Source organism: Eublepharis macularius, chromosome 14 (assembly GCF_028583425.1).
Source record: "Eublepharis macularius isolate TG4126 chromosome 14, MPM_Emac_v1.0, whole genome shotgun sequence".
In the NCBI taxonomy this organism is placed as follows: Eukaryota; Metazoa; Chordata; class Lepidosauria; order Squamata; family Eublepharidae; genus Eublepharis; species Eublepharis macularius.
Window position 1 is genome coordinate 28,036,865 of NC_072803.1, and position 23,858 is coordinate 28,060,722.

Consider the following 23,858-nt stretch of genomic DNA (forward strand, 5'->3'; position numbering starts at 1 on the left):
AGAGACAGTGAAGTGGCTGAGACCTGGAAAATATGAGTGTCCATAGGAATCTGGAGAGAGAGAGGTATGCAACTTGGAGAACAATCATGTGAAAATCCCATTTTATTGAATGGGGCTTAATCCAAGGAAAGCGTTCCTTCGACTTTGCTTCTGCATTGTGCAAAACAATTCTTTTTTTTTTGAAAAAAATTTTATTGGGTTAGAATCAAATGTTTATACATTACAATCAATTTTCCCATTTCCCACTTTCTAACCCCCTCCCTTTCCCCCCCCTTTTTGTTGACTTCCAACAGTTTTCCAACCCTTTATCCCTTTTCCCTTACTCTTTATATATTCCTCTATCTAACAAATATATATTCTCCCTTTATTCTAAGCAATACTTCTTTAACTATTTTTAATGCTCTGTACCCTAACTATGAGTCCCTTTTGTCCATAATGGATAAACAATTTATCCCCTTTTTCATAATTCCATTTTCAAATATTTCTATATATCATAAACTATGTAAACCATACATTCATATAAACCAGCCAGTTTAACTTATACTCTATATGTTATTCATTCTATCTTCTTCTCTCTAGTTTGGTTATATTTGTTTACATTAATATTTCTATTCCCCTTCAATCATAAATCTATATATGATATCAATCAATTTGACTCATATATACCTTCAGATGAACATATTCAGTTTGGTACATTATACAGAATCAGAAAGAAAATATTATTAGTTAGTCAATCCTTATAGTTAACACTTATGATTAGTTATTTTCTATCAATATTCTATTTATTATTCTATATATATCAATCTAATAACATAGCTGCTTAGAGATTCACTTTTACCTCTTCTCCCCCCCGGTAAAGTCACCCCCCTCTACATTTTATTGTACTTCAATAGTTCTCAAACTGCCACAGTTCTCCTCCCACCTCCCATTTCTTCTCCAAATATTGTTTCAGCTTCTCCCAGTCTGTGTTAAACTGTCCTGAGTCCAGATTTCTCAGTTTTCTTGTCATCTTATCCATTTCTGCCATATACAGCAATTTGTAAATCCAATCTTCAATAGTTGGCACTTCTTGTACTTTCCATTTTTGCGCGTACAAAAGTCTAGCTGCTGCCGTCATGTAAAATATCAACGTCCTATGATGGGCTGGAATTCCCTCCATTCCCAAGTTTAGTAGCAGGAGTTCTGGGTTCTTATTTACTTGAAATTGTAAAATCTCACTCATTTCTCTTATTTCCCCCCAGTACTGCCTAGCTACCTCACACGTCCACCACATATGGTAGAGGGAGCCCTCGTGCTTCCTGCATTTCCAGCATTTATTAGAAGTGTTCAAATTCCCTAGCGCAATCTTCTTTGGTGTCATGTACCAACGATAGATCATTTTGTAAATGTTCTCTTTAATGCTAGTGCATGTCGTTGTCTTCATTGTAGTCTTCCACAAGTATTCCCATGCCTCCATTGTTATTTCTTTGTTGAAGTTTATAGCCCATTTCACCATTTGTGCTTTGACTATCTCATCCTCAGTATACCATTTCAACAGTACTTGGTATACCTTGGATATTCTTTTCTTGTCCTCTTTAAAAAGGGTCTGCTCTAGTTCCGAATTCTCTGTTCGTATACCTCCCTTTACAGAGTCCGAGTTATATAAATCTCTAATCTGTCTATACTGGAACCAATCGTAATAAGGTAGTAGTTCCTCCTGAGTCCTTATTCTGAGCTTAGATGCTTCAATTCTAGTTATTTCTTTATAAGTTAAACATTGTTGCTCATTATCAACAGCTCTCGGATCTATCACCTCATATGGAACTACCCACAAAGGGGTTCCTTCTTGTAAATAGATTCTATACTTCTTCCAGATTGTATATAAACTTCTCCGTATATAATGATGCAGGAACATCGAGTTCACCTTTACTTTATCATGCCATAGGTATGCGTGCCATCCGAATATTTTTTTGTATCCCTCTAGGGCTAGTAATTTCTTGTTCTTTAACGTCATCCACTCTTTCAGCCACACTAGGCAGATTGCGTCATGGTAAAGTCTTAGATTGGGCAGTTGCATTCCGCCTCTTTCTTTTGCGTCTTGTAGAACTTTCATTTTCACTCGAGGCTTCTTGCCTGCCCATACAAAATCTGATATTTTCCTCTGCCATTTTTCGAATTGCTTAGAATCTCTGATGATTGGTATTGTCTGTAGCAAAAACATTACTCTTGGTAACACATTCATCTTAACTGCTGCAATCCTTCCCAACCATGACAAATTCAGCCTGTTCCATTTAATCAAATCTCTCTCTATCTGAGTCCATAATTTTTCGTAGTTATTTTTAAATAAGTCTATATTCTTGGCAGTCAGTTCGATTCCCAAATACTTCACCTTGCTTGTTACTTCACAATCCGTTATTTCCGTTAACAATTGTTGTTTCTGCTTAGTCATGTTTTTACATAATATCTTTGACTTCCTTTTATTAATATAAAAACCTGCCAAATCTCCAAACTCCTTAATCTTATCTATCACTTTTGGCATGTTCTCCAATGGGTCCTCTACAATTAACATTATATCATCCGCAAATGCTCTGACCTTGTATGAATAGTCCTTTATTTTTATTCCTCGAATTTCTTCATCTTGTCGTATTTGTATCATCAGGATCTCCAATACCAAAATGAACAACAGTGGAGACAACGGGCAACCTTGTCTTGTTCCTTTACTTATAGTCAATTTCTTAGTCGCTTCATCATTCACCACAATTGCTGCAGTCTGGTCTCTGTAAATTTCCTTAATTGCTCTAATGAATCTTTCTCCCAATTGTAGCTTTTCCATAGTGGCAAACATAAAGTCCCAGTTTAAATTGTCAAACGCCTTTTCAGCATCAACAAAGAAGAAACCAACCTCTTTGTCACAACGCTTGTCATAATATTCAATAGCATTAATCACTGTCCTTAAATTGTCTCTGATTTGTCTGTCTGGCAAAAAGCCTGCTTGTTCCTCCTCAATGACTTCCGAAAGCCATCCCTTCAGTCTCTCCGCCAGTATCTTCGCAAAAATTTTATAATCATTATTAAGTAACGATATAGGTCTGTAATTTTTCACATTAGTCAAGTCTTGGCCCTCTTTGGGGATCAATGATATATTCGCTTCATTCCAGGTATCTGGAATCCGCTGGTCCTTTAAAACTCCATTGATCACCTCTTTTAGGAATGGTGCCAGTTCATTGGCCATTACCTTATAAAATTTCGCTGTAAGTCCATCTGGCCCTGGCGCCTTTCCTAGATTTGCAGATTGTATTGCCTTGTTTAGTTCCTCATCTGTTACTTCACTGTTCAATTTATTTCTCCAAGCTTCCGAAATTACTGGAAGTTTCATTTTCTCCAAATATAACGCTATTGACTCTTTATTTACCTCTTTCTTATTGTACAGCTTAGCGTAGAATTTGTAAAAGGCTCTACTAATGGTAGTCTGTTCCAAATACGTTTTATTGTCTTCACAAATTTTATTTATTATTTTCTTTTCCCTTCTCTTCTTCAATTGCCATGCCAGATACTTCCCAGGTTTGTTTGCACCTTCAAACACTTTCTGATTCAGTCTTTTAAGGTTCCACTCCAATTCTTTATTACTCATTGCTGTTAACTGTTCTTGAAGTATTTTAATTTCCTGATATAATTTCTTTTTCCCTGGTCTCTTTTTTAACTGTATTTCTTTGGCTTTTATTTTCTCCTCGATCTCTTGTCTTTTCTCCTCTTTCTTTTTTCTTGCTCTACCATTTAAGTCCATTAGTATGCCCCTTACAACCGCCTTATAAGCATCCCAAACTTTATCAGTTGGTACTTCTTTATTCACGTTATATTGTATGAAGAACTTTGTCTCTCTTCTCAGCATCTCCATATTCTCTCCTTCTTGTAGCAAGTCCTCGTTTATTCTCCATGCTTTCCTTTTTCTCCTTTTCCCTAATTTCCACATAATTGGATTGTGATCTGAGCCTACCATCGGCATTATTTCTACCTCCTTAGTCCATAACGCTAAGTCTTTTGAGGCCCAGATCATATCAATTCTTGATAATGTAGAGTGCCTTGCAGAATAAAAAGTAAACTGTCTGCTCTTAGGATATTCTCTTCTCCATACATCTTCTAGAGTCTCCTGTTGTATTAACTCAAAAAAGAGCTTTGGAAATAGTCCTCTTTTCTTTTGTGCCGTTATTGTCTTTTTATCTAATTCCAAATTTGTCACTCCATTGAAGTCTCCAGCAAGAATTATCTGGTCATATGAAAGATCGTCTAGCTGCTTCCTCAAATCCTCAAAGAAGCTTTCTTTTGCACCGTTAGGTGCATAAACTCCGACTACCAACACTCTCTTTAAGTTCCAGGTACATTCCACTGCTATAAATCTGGCTTCCACATCTTTCATTACAAATTTTGGCTGTAGCTCCTCTTTTATATACAACACCACTCCTCTTTTTTTCTTATTGGAGGCCGCTACAAATTCCTTGCCCAGTTTTCCCAATTTTAAATATTTTACATCCTGCTTTCGAATATGGGTCTCTTGCAAACAAACAATGTCACATTTTTGTTTTAATAGCCAGTGGAAAATGTTTTTTCTCTTATTCGGTGAATTTAGTCCATTTACATTCCAAGATAAGACTTTACACTCCATATTCATAATCTTGTTGGTAAGTCCTTTTCATTGTCCCTTATAAATCGCTCCATCTCTTGCTCAGATCTAATGCGCTTTTTGGCCCCTCCAAATTCAAAGGACAGACCTTCTGGGAGCTCCCATCTGTACCTAATTTTCATGTCCTTCAACATCTGGATTAGCACATTATATTTTTTCCGATCTAATAACACTGATCTGGGTAATTCCTTCATTATGATAATTGTCTTGCCATCAATCTCCAATGGGTCTTGAAACTGTTTAGTCACAATCTTCTCTTTCATGTTTCGTGTCGTAAACTGCACAATCACATCTCTTGGTAATTTCCTCTGGGTTGCAATTCTCGAGTTTACGCGATATGCCACATCAAGGATAGCCACAACTTCCTCCTCCTCCTTCCCCAGATATTCAGCTAACACCTCAGTCATCTGTTCTTGCGCTGTCTTTCCTTCCACTTCCGGCAAGCCGCAAAATCTCAGCTGCTTCTCCATGTGTCTACTTTCCGCAACCGCCATTCTTCCCCTCATCAATCTCATCTCTGTTTGTTGCGTGTCTCCTAGATTCTCCATCGCGCCTTCTACTGCTTTAACTCTCTGCTGCGTTCCTTGTAATTCATTTTGTATTGTTTCCATACCTTTCTTCACTTCTGACAGCTCCGTTTTTACTGTCTGTTTAACCTCTTTAATCAGCTCCAATTTCGTGTCCTTAAGTTCTTTAATCACTTCTAAAAGTTTTTTGTCCAGGTTTTCTATTGCCGATTGCCACTCTTTTTTCGACATCGTGGGGCTTGCTTTAGCTCGCTCCCACGAGTCCGCTCTCTTCCTTAACTCCGTGGCGTAAGATTTAATGTCTTTTTGTTTCAAATGTCCCGGTCTTCTTGCATAAATTAATTTTTAAAGAGTCCAAAATGTCGGGCGTCTTTTCTCTATGGTTTCTCTATGATTTTGTAATCCAAAATGGCCTACTTCCTTTTCCGCTGAGGCCGCGACCCTTCCCCTTTCAAAGATGGCGATTCCCTTCTTCCTGCCCTCCAGCAAGGGCCGCTTCTCTCCAGCAACTCTATTGTTATTACGCACTTCCTGTCTCCCGACTTCCCACAGTAGGTCTCGCGATGGTATCTTTTTCTCACAGCTCCATAACCGCAAGTATTCAAAACAATAGTCCAATTTCTTTAATAACTTCTTTAAACTTAGTCTCTTTTCAAATACAACTCTTGCCGAGTCTTCCCCTCCTTTTCATTAGCCTGTTGCAGTTTGAAAATCTACTTTTATTCCTCTCTGCTTTTATCAATCTGTCCCGTATCAGAAGATAGTGATCTTTACCTTCTCATTCACTTTTCTCGGGTTGTAATCACTGTTTCGATTTTAACTTCTCCTCTCCACTTCTTCCCCCAATCGAAGCTTGGGTATGTAGGTCTTATGCCAGCCGAATTGGCCCCAGAACTGCCGCAGAGATTGTAGCCGACGTGTCGCAGGGTGGGACCTCAAGGATCGGGAGGGGACCCGTTGCACAGAGCCCCCCCTCGGCCGAGATCTAACACACCCTAGGGTCTTGAGCGTTCTTTGCCTGCTCTCCGCCTGAGAGCAGTCGGCCGCGGGATATTTCCCCCCCGCCGGCCGCTTAAAACGGCAGTCCGGTCAGCTCCGCAAATGGAGCTGCTTCAGACCTCCATAAATCCCAAACCGGAAGTCCCTGTGCAAAACAATTCTTTGATTCTGAGCCATTTTCTGTTTTCCTGTACCCATTTTCCCCCCAAATGCATTATCAACATTCATATATCGGTAAATAAATGTACATATTATAATCATTTTGTAATATCATACGTTACACACATACTGTATAGATTGCATATAAAATGAAAAAGTGGAGAACCAAAACCAGTGCAAATGTAAATGAATTCAAAGAGATTAAACAAGAAACATTAATCTATGCCTATTGTGACTGATGTCGCAAGGTTTTTTGTTTTTTTTTACTTAATGCTCCCAGAAAGGTTGGTGTTATAAATTTCCCAGTCTAAAGCACCCCCTCCCCCAAGCTGCTATTTGTTCTGGAGCGGGGGAAATACTTTGGCAAGATACATGTATTTTCCCAGTCATACCCATGAAGCAATACATGTGTGGATTTTGTATGGGAGATTTAGATCTGGAAAACAGGGATGAGACATCAATAACCACCATGACACTTCCCAGATAAAATTAGCAGTGCCCTCCCATTCATTAAATAAAAAAAGTCAAGGAGATTAATCATGGACCTTTCGTGATAAAACTACCCCCATTACATTTAGTATTGTGGGGGGGAAAAACATTCACAGATGTTCTAGCCTGAGAGCCAAATTGAGGTTTCAGGGGGTGGATGGGGCAGAAGAATGAGCATTGCCGGGTGGTCTCCTGGGAAAAAAAAAACAGACCCTGTGGAGAAAGGGGCCCCTGCTACTCAATTTAGGTTACATGCTTGTGCATGTGCTTTGCATGTGCATGCTTCTGGCCCCAGCACAATGACGTGAGTTCCAGAAGTGATGTCACAGTACCAGACCGTGCAGGCCCCAGCCCCCTATTGCCTCAGTAGTTGGGCTGTGTAGGCAGGGGCCAGCAGCAGGGAGCCAGCCTGGCCAGCCCAGCCCTCTTGAGGGGAGCAGAGATATGGGGTGCCATGAGACCAGTCTGCAAGTGGCACTAGCCCCTGGCCAAGTGCCACCTGTTCTGCTGCGGTGACTGGATCGGCTTCCTGTGTGCCATGCCGCTCCCTCCCCTTTCCTTTCCCTTCCCTTCCTCCTCTTCTCTTCCAAGTCTCTGATATTTTGAGTCCATTTCCCACAGACAAGTTCCCTGGCAGCCCCTGACACCAAAATTGCAAGGAACATAGTCCTGCATGTCTCCTGGAGACTCCCTCCCAAGTTTTTACTGAATTGGACCAAAGGATCCAGTTCTAGAGGCCCCTGAACATGCTGCCCTCAGCCACTCTCCCTTGTTTCTCCAGGAAACAGAAAGTCTTAGTCAAACACAGCAGCAACCAATGACCAAGAGCTTCCCAATGCAAAGAGAACCATCAAAGCCCAACAGCACCAATGTCAAACCAGAGAATTCCACCAGAACCAATGACAAAGAGAATCCCAGCATCCAACCTAGAAAGCCAGTAATGCCAGGGCAACAGCCAGACATAGCAATAACATATTGAAAGCAAGCATAACTGATGCAGCCACACACTCAGTAATGCTGCCTCCCTCCCCTATCTTCTTGTTGTCTGGGAAGCCAGCAAGGATGGGGACAGGGGACAACTTTTAAAATGTGATTCTCAGATATCCCAAAATATACGCAGATAATTTGGTAATGTAAATAACTGTTTATCCAAATATATCTGAATATGCTGGATATATCTGGAATCTCTGGATATATCTAAATAATTCTGAATAATTATTTTTCAGATCTATTTTTAGTATTTCTGAGCTGAATTGTACACCCCTAATATGGACTATAGATTATATACTACTCTGTACTGTCTATTGCTGTAAGTATGCCCTTACTGGGTAATTTCCACATCATTTAATGTGTCTTGGCAAATTGCTTGTTTTGCAGCCTAATGCTGATGGCGTGGAGGAGGGTGGAGGCATGGCGACAAACAGACCACACATTTGGCTGGAGTGAAAAACGGCCACCACTTTATTGAGAACAGCAAGTAAGGAGCATTGGCAGTCATGTGGACTGGATCCCCTGCAACATCAACTGACCCGCCTGCCAGCTGATGACCCCTCCCCCCTCAGACCCCTGTTGAGGGGGGGAACCAAGGAGTGGCATTAAAGGGGGAGATCATATGGGTGTACACCCCTCCATGATTCCCCTGCCACCTGGGATTTCGCAGCCAGGAGCGGAATGCGGAGGCTTGGGGCGGGCGCTTGTTTAAATGCGAAGCCACCAGACCGGAGGGAAGACTGCTCCCCCGAGGTCTGGCAGCAAACCCCGCCCCGCAGCTCACCTCCCAGCCGCCATTGATTGGGCGGCCAGGATTTGAACTCATTAGCTGCCAGCTTGCCTGGGGAACGTTGGGCAAGCCGACATGGCGGCTGCTATACTCGCCCTGCCTCTGCACCCTGCATCAGCCAACTGACTGCCCCCCAGATTTGTTTCAGCTCTGTATTCAGGTTTCTGCTTGTTTTTAAATTTCTGCAATCCATGCCCTATAGCATTGTTTACTGAATGTCACAGCTGTTGATCATATTGACTTACACTGTGTAATCCTCCTTGAGTTTCAGCGACAAAGGCAGACTATACATAACTTAAAATATGTAAATAAAATTCTAGTGTAAAAGAATCTGACTCACAATGAGTCAGATTGGAACAATAATGAAATCCAACACTTTGGTATGTTGTACACAGTTCCTGTCTTATGCCAATTGAAAGCCAAGAGGGTTTTGTTCCTTTGGTTAAAGAAAAAAAATCATATATTACCAAGAGTTCTGGTGGTTATACTTCAGCAATTGCAATGTGCTATCTGGCACAGTGTGCACTGCTGAGCCTTAGTGTCCATGTATTAGTTTCTATGCATGTACATTAGAGACACAATGTATCAACCCCACACCCCTTGGGGAACCCTGAAAAAGCTCAGTTCTAGTAACTGGAGCATATGCAGGTCTCAGTTTCTACTTTGATTAAATTGAAGCCTTCTTTGATCTGCCTGTCACTGGGGGGTCCCTTTTGTAACTAAATGCCTGGCATGATGTAGCTACACTCTCCATTTGCAGCCAAACGAAGGGGATTGTTTGTTTTGTTAATGGCACCAATTAGGCAGTGTAAATATAATTTGCAGCTCTGTGTTACCTTGAAGGTCAATAGGATTGCAGCAACAAGATCAATACTCACAGATCTATCAAGACACCTATGACTGGAAAATGATGTTACAGGAAGTTTCATTTTAACTAGGTTATCTGAAAAAGAGGTATGGTCAGTACTGTAAGGTATCTCAGATCAGAGTTACAAATTGGGTTGTGATAACTCTTGGTGACTTTCTATGTGGCTAAGGATTTTGCAAAGGGTGTTGGAGAATTTTCATCTGTTTTCTCAGCGTACTCCATTCTCCAACAAATATCTATTTGTTTATTTATTACCTTTCCAAGGCTTAGGGCAGTATACATGTTCCTTCCATTTTATTGACACAGTGATCTGACATGGTGGGTTAGGTTCTGAGAGAAAGACACTCAAGTTAAGACGTTATATCTAATCCATCCAGTAAACTTTTTGGCAGAGAGTTCACAGCTGGTGTTGTTTTGCATCTTACATAGCATGGGCAAGAAACCTTTTTTGGCTCCTTGTTTGCTGTCTTTATAATTAAAAATAGCAAGAATAAACAGGACAATACAGAAACACTCTGATGAAGATTCATTTGAAACAAGTTTGGCTGGCAATTTGTCATGCTTTTTAACTTCTTTTGCATACATTTTGATGCATTCTGCATTTATACTACCACTTATTTACGTTATTGGTACATAGAACACTGTTCATGTGGTGTTTTCAACTTCTTGTAATTTGTATTTCATTTTTGCATTTCTTGTGGGTGTTCCTTTTCATTTTTCCTGAGTGGTAAGGTTGGCAATTCCAACTAGGGAAAATCCTAAAGATTTGGGGTAAATCTTAGAAAGCTATTCCAGGGGAACTTGAGGCTTCTTGTGGAAGCTGGCAAACCTACGGAATGGGCATGTAGTGCCAGTGCAGCAGACATTGCAGCACTCAGATTTCCACAGGGTTCTAGTGGATCTTGCCAGAAGGGGCCCTCATATTTCCAGACAGGAGCTCAAAGAAATAAACAGAACAAGAGATTTCATCATAATCAACAGAAACTTCTTTGGCTCTCACGCTCCAAGGAACTCAGGACAGTGCACATGTCTCTCTCTGGATTTCATCCCCGCAACTGGCTGAAAGGGTATGGCTGCCTCCTAGTCATCCAATCAGATTCATAGCAATATGGAGGCTTGAACCCAAGTCTCTTGTGTACTTGTCCAACACTGAAACCCCTAAAATGCACTGCACCCCTCTCCTGGGACAGGGACACTGTTGAGACCCCTTCCCAAGCTACTATTGTTCAAAAGTCCTATCTTTTGCCATTAGCTTTAAGATGCATTTAGAAAAATGGTTTCCCCCCACCCCCTTTTCACCCTCCTCCCTTGCTACCCACTCTCCTTTTCATCCTTTCCTTGGAACTACTGACTCTTCTTCCTAATAGAGATGGGCACGAACCAAAATATGAACCAAAATTAAGCACGAACCAGGCCGGTTCATGGTTCGTGAACCACGGTTTCTCAGATCCCATTTCTGATGAACTGCCACAAACTTTAGACTGTTTTTTTGGTTCGTGACTGCAGACAGCCTGTGCCAATCAATCAGTTTCCTAGGTAACAGGGGATGGACCTTCTGCTGACCCGAAAGTGACCTTCTGTTGACCTGGAAGTGATTATTTTCTGACCTGGATGTGACATTTTCACAAACCAAATGAACTGGTTCACAAACCAGGGGCAGGTTCATGAAAGTTCGTGGTTCATAAAATTTGACGAACCACGAACTGCATGGTTCAGGTTTTTTCCAGTTCATGCCCATCTCTACTTCCTAACCTCCTGCCGCTACTGGCTGGTTTCCCTCTCTTCCACATCATTTCCAAAATTCTATCTCTGCTGCCATCCAGACACTAGCTATTATCAATTATGTCTGTGGCTGGCCCCATTGCACAGTTTAGCAACGCTGCATGATGGCCAGCCATTGGCATTAGATGTGGGACAGTGATCTTAGTTTGGGGGTTACTTTATGCCTGTGGATTGTTTTATTTTGGTTACTGATTATACTGCTTTGATTTTTTTCCTAAATGGAAACTGCCTGGCATGAACAGAAAAAAAAATGATTCAAACAGATAAATAAGATGTGACCCCCCCAACCCCAAATTTGGAAATACGCATACCAAAACCCTTTTCTTATAATACTATTTAAGCTGGCATACACATATCCCTAACCCCAACTGACAAATTTGAACAGCAAAGATTTCTAGTTCTGGTCATACAGAACTAGAAGGAAAATGAATTCCCCCCTATTTCTTCCTCTCCAAACAGCGATGTAAATAAATAGTACAGAATGCGAGGCAGACAGATAACTACCTAAGAAATACTTCATCTGATATAATCAAAGGCCCTGCAGTGATTTAGCAAGGAAGAAGAGTGCCTATTGATTCTCCTTGCCAAAGAGAATTTTCTTCAGTAGTAACTTACCTGAGATGCAATTGTGCAGTATTTCCACTACTAGGAACACACTCTCATTTATGGCTTGTTCCATAATTCACCAGAATCACTGGAGTGGGAGGAGAGCCACCCTAAGTTTTGTGAGCACAAGATGTTGTTTCTGAAACTTCCTATGCTCAGGGCTCAAATAAACATTATACCTGACATGTGTGGGGTGACATCTGTGCAGTCACTGGGGCACAACTGGATACACATAATCACATGTACAGTGGGAAACAGAGCTTGTTCTCTTGGAACTGTGAGGGAACAATGCGGGGGGGGGGAGCACTGTGAGGGATCAGTGGTTTCTCTCCCGTCCTGCTTTCACCAGTAGAAATGGCAATGAGTGGGGATTTTAACCTCTTTTTGCTGGCTCTGTGTACCCCAGGAAGGACATGTGTAGCCAGAGGAAATGGGTAAAAAGCACTCCCACTGCCATTTCCACTGACAAAAGTAACAAGGGGGGGATTTGAAGCACCTTTCCCCCCTTCATAGTGCTTCCTCACAGTGACAAGCAAACAGGCTGAGTTTCCCTGATGTACACCAGTTCAGTTGCACACCTGCGACCTGATGTATATCAAGCTTATCATGTTTTAAGCCTCCAACGAGCCTCCAATTTACCCTTTAAATCATTTTAAATGTCATTTTAATTGCCAGGAAATAATTTGCTTATTGGCTATGGCAGACCTATGTATTGTCAAGTATTCTATGATGCATTGTGTAGTACCCAGCCAAAATGAACAAGCAAGGATGACAATGAAATTAATAATTCATTGGTTCAGTATAAACATTCATTCAACTTGTAACGTTCAGTTGTATTACGACTCAAGAATAATTTTGACTAAAGATTCTTCTGTGGTTAAGAGTTTTACATGAGATTTTATGCATTTCATGATCAATGTTTCAAGAACCTAATGCCAGTTGTTCAGTGCCAGCCACTTGATCAAGGCCAGTTGTGCTGTGAGGAATCTGCAAGGACTTGTAGGGGCACTTCACTTTCCCTGTATCCCCCTGCCCACACTATTTCCTCTTTCCCTCCTCCTGGTAGCCCGTGTATCTCCACTTTTCCCTGCATCTCTCTCTCCTTACCACCCACCCACTCACCTTTTACTCCCCCCCTCACAACTTCAAATATATTAACTGTTTATTTTCTTCAGTTATACCCCACCTTTCTAAACAATGGGGACCAGAAGCAGCTCACATCATTATCCTGCACTCCATTTTATCTTTATAACAACCCTGTGAGGTAGCTAAGACTGAGAGACAAGCTACAAATGACGCCTTACACAGGTTGGCACTTGTCAGCTTCCCTCAGGTTTTGATGGGAAATGTAGGCATCCTGGTCTTGCAGCTGTAAAGGAGAGCCAAGCTGTAAAACCAGGACACCTACATTTCCCATCAAAACTTGAGGGAAGCTGACAAGTGTCCAACCTGTGTAAGGCGTCACTTGTAGCTTGGCGAGTATATGACTGACTTGAGCAACATGGCAGAGTGGGGATTTAAACCTGGGTCTCTGTGATCCTAATCTCAAAATCTTAACAATTACACCACACTGGCTTTATTTGTGTGGCTGTGATGAACAGTAGCAAGCAGCTGGGCCTGGGTGAGATGTGCAAGTCATGTGGTTGTGACTGAGTCACATGGTGACTTATGCTGGACCTGGGCCCTGGACACAATGAGCCCTCCCTCAAAAGCCAAAACAGCCCTAGAAAGGACCCTGTCTCTCCTTGCCTTTACTGGCAAAATTCAAGGTTTGAATGCTACCAATATTGTTGTGGTTGCCTCTCAATGGCTACTGAGGGCATTTGTTTCTTAAAGACATTCTTTCTATCTTTTGGGGAGTGAGGGTTAAATTCCCAATTTTTTTAAGAGTTCAGATTTTTTTCTGAAAAACGGGGGCTTTTCTCAGGTTTGTTGGAAGATCTGTCTTGTCTGTCCACAATCCCAACCTTCAGATTTAAATACCCACAGATTTGGCCACTTTGCATATTAGATATATTGATATTTTATAAGAACTTCTTGCTTAACTAGTAAACTTTTTAAAAAAATGTATAAACACTTCAAGATATTTAATTGTAAAAATAATTCTCTATTTATTTAATTGTAACTCAGCTAGTCTCTAAATCTCAAAAATTGTTCAGTATATTTAATTATGCAATTTTTTAAAAATCAGAATAGACCAAATTATCCACTTGTCTAAAAGAAATAGGAAGCATCTGCGATTTCTGCAGTGGGGTGCAAAGAAAATGGTGTGGCAGCAATGCACGCTCCTCTTCAGTTACAGACCTGTTAGATTTGAGAAATGAGTACACGTAGACAGCTGTTTGTCAAGTACATCTTGTCACAAGTAGATGGCCAAAAGCACAGAATTTCAACCATCTGTAAATGACTGCAGATTGAGAGCCACTCTATGACCACTCAGCTAGTAAAATGTGGAGTGGCTGCCCAGGGTTCAGAGTTAGAAGCTGTCCAGTAACTCTTAAGTGACAATTATCTAGGCAGCTGAAGTGGTCCATGTACCCCATGTCATAACTAGTGGCTATGCCAATGGCAAGTACAGCCTAATAAAGTCAAGCATCTCAAAACACTTGAAAGGTAATAGACCAGGCATGCTCAGCTCAGATAGACTAGACTGTGACTGGAGTTGTGTGCTGCATTGTGTCTGACATCACCAAGCCCTATCCTATGACATCACTAGTCCCAGCTGCACATAGACACTGAGCTTACTTCACGAAGAGCTGTTATGTCCTATCATCCCAGCAGCACCTTGTGCTCCCATATAATAGGAGGGCTGGGGTGCAGACAGAAGGGAAAGCTTGAAGAGAAACCACTCACTTGTAAGTTTGAGCAGACAGGTTAGAGACCAGATGAAGATCGGGAAGATCCAGGTTTAAATCCCCACTCTGTAGGGAAGCTTGCTGGGTGACCTTGGGCCAGTCACACACTCTCAGCCTAAGCTCCCTTACAGGGCTGTTGTGTGGATAAAATGGAAAAAAGAAGAACAACGTGAACTACTTTGGGCCCCAATTGTGGAGAAAGGCAGGCTATACATGAAGTAAATAAATAATTATGGTGGGCAAACTCCCAGGGGGAAAAAAGGCTCCAGCATAGTTGCCAACATATCCCTTCTGGATACAACCCAGATGTGACAATGGTAGCACTTGGAATCATCGTAGATTTTTACCATAGAGATGCAGTGATTCCTAGAGCAAGCACTGTCACTTCCATGTTGTACCCTTGGCGATGTTACATGCTTCCTGCTCTCCTGCTGGTTGTCAGGCTCAGCCTCTGGCAACCCTAGTGTGCTTACAGCTTATTTTTTTTAAAAAAATCAGTCAAGTGGGCCTACACTGAGTCCTCATCTAAAAACATAAGACAGAACTGCTGGTTCAAAACAAAAGCCCATCAGCTCTAGTATCTTCTTTTCCATAACATCCAACCAGTTTTCCACAGAAAGCTCATAAGCAGAATATGAAGGCAATAATAGTCCCCTATTGTTGCACCTTAGGGACAAGTATTTAGTGTCATACTACCTCTGAACAAGGAGCTTCCATTTAACCATCATGGTTAATACTCACTTGTTTATCTATCCTCCATAAATTTCTCTAACCTCTTTTTGAAGCCACTTAGAAAGATGAGGAATTTTGGGCTTACCTGGGCTCTGAAGAAAGAGTACAAGTGGATTCAGAGGCAGAAGACATCATCATAACCACAATGTTACATCATGCAACTGAATACAATTTAAGTTCCAAGCAAGTTTATCATAGACTAGCAACAAAGCCCATTGTTGGGAAATAAAATACAATGGGCTCCAGAAAAGGCAGGGCAGGCGGGCTGGGCATTGCTGCCTCTGCCACACCCCGATATGGGCAGAGAGAGGGCAGGGTGGCCAGGCCTAACATTGCCCCCATCCCAGCACCCTGATCTGGTCAACGGGAGGGCACACCGACCATAACTGGCATTGCTGCCTCCCCAGCACCCCAATCAGGGTGAAAGAGCAGGGCAGGCCTGGCATTTCCCCATCCCCAGTGCCCCAATTTGGGCAAGGCAGGCCTGGCATTTCTCCTCCTCAGTGCCCTAATCTGGGCAGGGGGAGAGCATGGTGACCAGGACTGGCATTGCCACCTTCCTGATACTCTGATTGGGGTGGGGGGTCAGAGTGGCTGGACTTGGCATTGTCCCCTCCCCAGAACCCTGATAGGGGTGGGGGAGGGCAGAGCAGCCAGGCCTGACATTACTCCCTCCCTGGCTCCAGCTGATCATGGTGGCAAAGGACTGGGAGATGCGCCTGCCCATCCTGCTGTCTGCTCTCCCGGCTCTTGGGCTGGAGGCTTGGCAGGTGGGCAGGCCCATCCCCTTGATGGTGATTATGGCAGCAAAGGGCTGGGAGGCATACCCACCCATCCTGCTGCCTGCCCACCCTGATCTGATGCTGGAGGCTTGGCAGGCAGGTAGGCGCTTCCCCTTGCTGGCCTATTGCGGTGGCAAAGGACTGGGAGGTGGGTTGTCCTTTTTGCAGGCATGCAGACTGCACCTGCACCACATGAAAGGTGAATCTTCAGGAATACAGCTTACCTTTTATGTTTAAGGATCTTAAACAGGCATAACAATGGCTTCATCACTCAAATTAGCATAAGCCCAGGGAAAATGTCTCTTCTACTTCCTGTTTCCTGTCCTACCATTCAACATATACTAGCAGTCACTGCTTCCAACTCTGTTTATAGCTTCAATTCCATCGTTTATAGCCACTTCCCACTGCTGCTCAGCTGGCCAACAGGAGAAAAATAAGTGGAAAAAGAGGGTGATAGGCAGCATCCCAACATGGGAACCTAGAAATGATGATAGCATATCACCAGGGACACTCTAGCATTTGGGCAAAACTCTATGGTTAAACCTTAGTTTATCGTTAAACCAGCAATGTGCTGACATCACTTTTGGGATCATAGGGAGTGATGTCAGTGCATTGCTGGCAACATCATTATATTGCCAGTGAGCTCCTCCCACCTGGCAAGTCTCCTGCCAGTTGCCAACCTTGTACGGACAACTCTAAGTACTTTAGATCCCAGGCAACATATGTATGGCAGAGTTTTAACCATAGGACTTGCTCAGGCCCATATGATCCATGGGACATCACAAACTATTACAAAATGGATGTTCATTTCCAGCGTTACAAATTCTGTTGTGTTTCTCCCCTTACTTTAATCTTTTAAAAGAATCTGTATTGCATGCAGATCTATATTTCCACTTTTCTTCTGTTCCCTTGGAATCCATATCCTTTCAGAAGACATACAGCACTGCAATTGTACAGCTACACACATCACAAAATAAAAGAAAAAAATCTAGCCTCTTGGAGAAGCCGAATATTCTCTTTTAATAAGCTCTGAGGTGTCAGACCTTTAGTGAGACAGCTGTATTCTCCAGTGGCTACAAAGGAAAGGAAAAGGTAGGAGGATGAAGAGTAATTTTTTTCAGCTGAGTTTGTAGTACAGTACTTACTTTGCCCTTTCATTTGTCCTCTACTTTGAGAGCGAAAGTTACATCTCCAGAAGAGATGCTTTTGTGCAAGGCTTTTTCCAGTTTAGGAATATGGGGAAACAGTAATGAACAGAAAGCAGTCTGTGTGCACACCATTTGAGTATCTAATGAACATTGCTCATAATCAGGGATGCATTTTAGTGATAGGCAAGGTCGCTGATAGCCAACACTAGTCCCCAGATAAAGATTCCTTCAAAGAACCTTTAGAGAAGCACAGGATTATGAAGCAAAGGAAAAGAGAAAAAGGGTGTACAAACAGTGATAAGTGAAATAAGCCTCAGTGAACTCAATAGGATTTATTTTTCAGCATGGTAAACCAGAGAGGGCTGGAAGGAATTCACAGATGCTTAATGGATTAGAAGGTAGGGACCAATCTTTTCCAGGAATCTAGATTCTCTTACTTTAACCCTTTGCTTCAGGAAAGCACCTACTTGGATATCAAATCAAAGAAAAGGTTAAAGAGCTGAGTTTTGGATTCCTAGACTAGCTAGCTATTGCTGAAGCCCTGAGAATTAAGCTGCAGACTCAGACCAATAGGCATTGTGCTGACTTCCTCCTGGTTGCAAGATGTGTCAGACATAGTAGTTTAGGCTACCAAACCAACCAGGAGCCTTGGAATTTTGCAATGTATTCCTAGTCCTCCTCTTCTCTTGGCAGTTAAGGCCTGACTCACACATGCAGGATAATGAACAAAATGGCAAGATGCTGAGGTGTAAGAATAAACTGCATGACTGTAGACTGTGGTGATGTGTTCCAGCTTTAGATAGCCTATCACCTTCCAAAACATAATCTTGCACCTACGGGCTGAAGTGAAGCAGTTCATTCTGCCAATGCATTCTCTTGCATGTGTGGACCAGGTTCTAATAATATCCAGATGAGATTACTTAACACACTCGGTATGGGATTGCCTCTAAAGGGTGTTTGGAAATTGCAGCACTTCCAGAATATAACTGATATGGATGTCTGCAGGTTTTTTTTTTCTGGGAAAAGAGGTGGTGGAACTCAGTGATGGAACTCAGGACTGCACAATGATGTCACTTTGGGTCAGCTGGAACAAGGGGGGGAGTTTTTTAAAGTTTAAATCACTCTTGGTGAAAATGGTCACATGGCTGGTGGCCCCGTTCCCTGATCTCCAGACAGAGGGGGGTTTAGAGTGCCCTCTGTCTGGAGATCAGGGGGCGGGGCCACTGACCATGTGACCATTTTCAAGAAGTGCCAGAACTCTGTTCCACTGCGTTTCTGCTGAAAAAAAGCCCTGGATGTCTGTATGTTTGCTCCATGGGTCAAATAGTGGTTCCCCAGGGTGCTTCAAATTGAGAAAATGGTGGAGGCGGGGAGAGGCTTAACCCCCTGAACCATGGTCCTCCTGATTTAAAAACAAAACACTGGGAACTAAAGTCCCAACCTTACATCTTCTAGAGCCTTAAGCCTAACCTGCATCACAGATTGTGAGGATCAAATGGGAAGGAGAGTTTCCTCGAGGAAAGGGGAGGTCACTTGGATCATGCTAGGACTGGATTGCTGGTTTGATCAGTTACTGTTCCAAGTGCTTAGAACAGAAAGAGGGACTACACCGAGCCAAGTGGGGCCAATGGAATAACTGGTTTGTTCCACTCAAGAATTAGAGTTTATTTTTAGGATAAAATAAAACCTTGTAAAAATAGTGGGTTTTGGTGCCTAATAAAAATAGTAGTACTCCAGATTCCACCCATATGATGTTCCTATCTCTGCACTCCCTAAATTGGTGGATTTTGCAAGAAAATTATATTGAACAACTATATTCTGGAAAGGGAGTAATCATTTATGTAAGAACAGCATAAACATTTACAACATTTTGAATAACTGTTCTTGTTTAACTTATACATTTCTGGTACTAAAAATTCTATGTAGGCACTTCAGCTCAGTAAAAGGTTTCTAGAAATTTCTCTTGCTCATGGGGAAAGATGGCTCCACTTTTGAGCTGTGCTGTGCTTCAGAAGGCCATTCAGAGAGGAATTGGGAAGGGGTTATTTATAGTCTTCTCCTGATTAGAGCCAGTCATTTGCTGACTTGGGCTCTCCATTTTGCCCTTCATGGAGTAAGGTGGAATTATACTATCAAAAGCTTCCCTTATTGATTTCTGTGGAACAAACTATTGTTAAACATGCAAGGGAGAGTAGACTTTTTTCCCTGTTCAGTTGGCAACCTCATTAGCAGAAGCCCTTCTGCTCCCTGTGCTCCAGAAAAGGGGGGGGGGGAAATCACAAAAAGTTATTTCAGCTTTGATTCTGCAGACTCTTAAACATATGATACTCCCCCTGAAATCCACAAGCTAGCCTTTGAATTTAACAACTCATAAAATATGAAGCTATTTATTTTTATGCGCTATGTATATAAGTTCAGATTGTTATTATCTCATTTTATGCCTTTGAAAGTTAATCTTATAAGCATATTAATTAAAAATGACAAAATGGAACATAATGTGCAATATATTGCAGTTTGTGCCACATTCCACTCTTAACTCCTATATGGTTGCTTAAAAATGCTATTTAATATCAGGGTGAATACAGACTGTACTTACACAGAAACAGTATCCGGAATCTTTAATAATCCTCTTTGTTAATTCTTATATACCCTTTCTCCTCCAAGCAAAACTTCCTGGAGGTATGGATTAGAAAAAAAATCCTATATGGTTACTGCCTCTAAACAAAGGAGCTACTGCGCTACTAAATTAGAATTTTGACCATGGTGAGGTCATTTAGACCCCAAAATTGAAGCTGCAAAAGTGATGTATTACTCTCACTCATCATACCTGTAAATTAAACTGAGCTGAATATCCATTAAGGGAAACACTAAAACACATGCACAGAGCACCACTCGTCCCCTGACTGCAGAATAAATGAAATGACACAATTTACTGGGGAAATTATATACTTTACATCCATTTGTCTAAAGTTACAGTTACAGTTGCATGGAAAAATGAAATATGCTAAGAAATTCTGAAGCTCAGAGGTCTACAATGAATACAGGGGAAAACCCAAAACAATAACAATTTGAACTCATTGGGTCATTCTTGCTGAAAGTTAGCAAAACCACCCCTTTACTACGTTTAGCTCAGGAAAACCAGATGTGCTGGCTGTGTCATCGGACCAGGTGGACAGTATGCAGAATGGAAGATGAATCCACTCCCTTCCTGCCGCAACTGCAGAGTCGAGACTTATGAAGCTAGCTGAGGTCTTTACACAGCCTCCTGGGTAACAGGTGCAAATGATAGCAACCCTGCATGCTCTCTGAATCACATGATAAATGGAGACACCTTTCCAGGGATTGACCTCATTCACTCCGCTTGCTTGTCAAGACAATGCAGCTGCAAATTGCTTTGCTGACTCCAGTGATGTTTACAGAATGGGGTGCAAACAGCTGACAGTGTGTGTTTCCTCTTCTTCTTCCATAGTTTGTTGTTTCACAGCTCAGCGGGTTGCTTTAATAAAGGAATACAATTGTAGTCTGGTGTAGTGTTTATTGCATGTGTCATTTTATTTTTACTTTATTGTTTTCTACCGTTGTAAGCCACTTTATGAATTATGGTATGTCATACCTTGGACAGTTTGTGTGTGTGCGTGCACACGCGCGCACGTGTGTGCCCATTGTTTTCCCATTCTGTGATCCTAGTCCTACTGCATTGTTTATTGACTGATTTATGCTGTCAGATCATTTCTTTTCATATTTTGTAATCTGTCTAGAGCCTCAACAAGAAAGGCAGGATATAAATGAATAAATAAATGTGATTTTAAAAAAAACAAAAGACAAAAGAAATAGGTTGATTTCTATGATTAGATGAATCTCAGAAAAGCCGTGTATGGTCCTTCCGTTATGTATTTTGTCTCCTCATACTTGAGATAAAGATTCTGGTGGTAAACTGTGCAGAAGAAGTGTGCCTTCACTTCCAAACAAAAGACAAAATGAACTCCAAATCTCTAATCGCTACATCTGTTAAGGAATATCAGTGAATGAAGGCCATATAGTAATTTTAAACAGCTCTGTTTGTTTTATGCTGCTTTTATAATGGAGCATGTTTGTACTGATCAGCTTTTCTTGGTTCTGCTGTTTTTTATTGTTTCATTGGCTTGCTTTTGTTGCTTTTTATTGGATGTTCTTGTTTTAATTTACTGTGGGTATCATTTTACTGTTTTAGTTTGGTGCCATCTCAAGTAGGTTCTTCAGAGGTAGCACCCAGGTTTTCTAAATGAATATACCAATCAATAAAATGCAATTCATAAATTTCCTTGTATGCCACTTTGGCTTACCATGTGTGTTACCTTTCATTACCTAGAGGAGCACTAGGTGAGGCGTCCAGTCTTTCTTCTGAATGGGTTCCTGATGAAACCAATGGAGCATCACTTCTCTCCCCATGAAAAGTTACAAAAATGAGCCTGTAAAATAGAGAGCACCATTGAAATGACTAAAACCTTTGACATGAAAAAATGCACATATCACTACTGTGCATTTGAAAAGAGAGAAGGCTTTTAATAGAAAAGAACAGAATTGGGTTTATCAAGGCTATTAAGGGTGGGGGGGTCAAGGCTTCCAAATGGTATTTTCCTTTAGGGTTTTTTCCCTCCCACTTTATCATTTTCTGAAAGATTTATGCTCCATCTTGTGATCAAAAAGGTGGCTTACAATAGATGAAAACAATCAAAGAAACTGGGCTCCAAAGAGAATATGGCTCAGAGTAATAATCTTATGGGCTGTGGTGAGATCCTAGGTAACAGCCCCTCCCTAGTTGCTTCATTGTAAAAATTACATGTAGCCATGTAAGTTGCATAAGTTCCCAAGGGAGCAAATAGTAACTTCTCTGGGGCCATTTCAGGATGTTAAAATGACGTGGGAGAGGAAGGAGGAAGCCTTCCCCACAGTGACAATCAGAATTAAGTCCTTATGTGTCCGAGAGACAGATATATTGAGCAGCTAATATCAAGTTCTCATGGTGGCCATGAGGACTTTGTATTGTGTGAATTGGCCCTGTGACCCTGGAAATCTTCTGACAGTCATAGCCCATAATATGACCTTAATAGACTAACAGTGAAGTCCTAAACAGAGTTACTCCAATATAAACTTATTGAAATCAGTTGGCTTAGGCTGGAATAACTCTGCTTAAAATTTTGTTAGACCTTTCAGTGGCATTTGACATGGTCGAGCAAGAGTTGTTGGCCCACTGCCTTGTTGACGTGGGGATTTGAGGGACAGCCTTGCAATGGCTTGTCTCCTTTCTCCATGGTCAGGGACAGAGGGTGGCGCTGGAGGAGAGGTTGTCCACACGCCAGCCTTTGATGTGTGGTATCCCTCAGGGGGTGATACTCTCTCCCCTGTTGTTCAATCTTTATATGCGCCCCCTTGCCCAGCTGGTGTGGAGGTTTGGACTGGGTTGTCCTCAATATGAGGATGACACCCAATTGTATCTGCTGATGGGCGATCGACCTGACTATGCCCCTGATGCCCTGTTGAGAGCTTTGGAGACCGTGTCTGGATGAGTGGCACAAAGCAGGCTGAAGTTGAATCCTGGAAAGATGAAGGTCCTGTACTTGGACTGTGGGCTGTCGGAGGTGGAGATCCATCTCCTAGCCTTTGGAGAGGCACCACTTGTGTGATCTTGGATTCCCCCTTATCTATGGAGACCCAGATCATGTTGGTTGCCTGGGCTGCTTTTTTCCATCTTCAGCAGGCCTGGCACATAGCCCCCTATCTCTCAGCCCAGGACCTAATGACAGTGATCCATGCAACGGTCACCTCCAGGTTGGATTACTGTAACTTTATGCAAGGCTGCCCTTGGGTATGATCTGGAGACTACAGCGGGTCCAGAATGCTGCCACATGTGTTCTGATGGGTGTTCCTTACATGACACATATTACACCAATTCTGCAGCAGCTCCACTGGCTCCCCATGGAATTCCGGATCTGGTTCAAGGTGCTAGGTTTGATCTATAAAGCCCTAAACAGATTGGGACCAGCATACCTGAAGGACTGCCTCTCCCTGTATGTACCCCGGAGAGTGCTCCAATAAGCTGGAAAACATCTGCTGGTGGTCCCTGGCCCCAGTGAGGCTTGGTTGGCCTCAACCAGGGCCAGGGCCTTTTTGGTCCTGGCTCCAACCTGGTGGAACTGTCTGTCTGAGGACACCCAGGCCCGTCAAGATCTTGTATCATTTCGGCAGGCCTGTAAGACGGAGATGTTCTGCCAGGCATATGGTTGAGGCCAGCATAAGATCCTTACTGTGCCTCCCACCAGTCTCCCACTAAGCGTGGGGTTATACAGTGTCCACTGGCCGGCTGCCTGATGTATGGGTACAGCATGGGGCTACATAGTGCCCATTCGTTAGCTGACCCATGTATGGTTTGCAGTATGTTATCTGTCTGCTTTCCTCCTCCTATATGTTGATGGGCAGGAACCTGGAATCGACCCT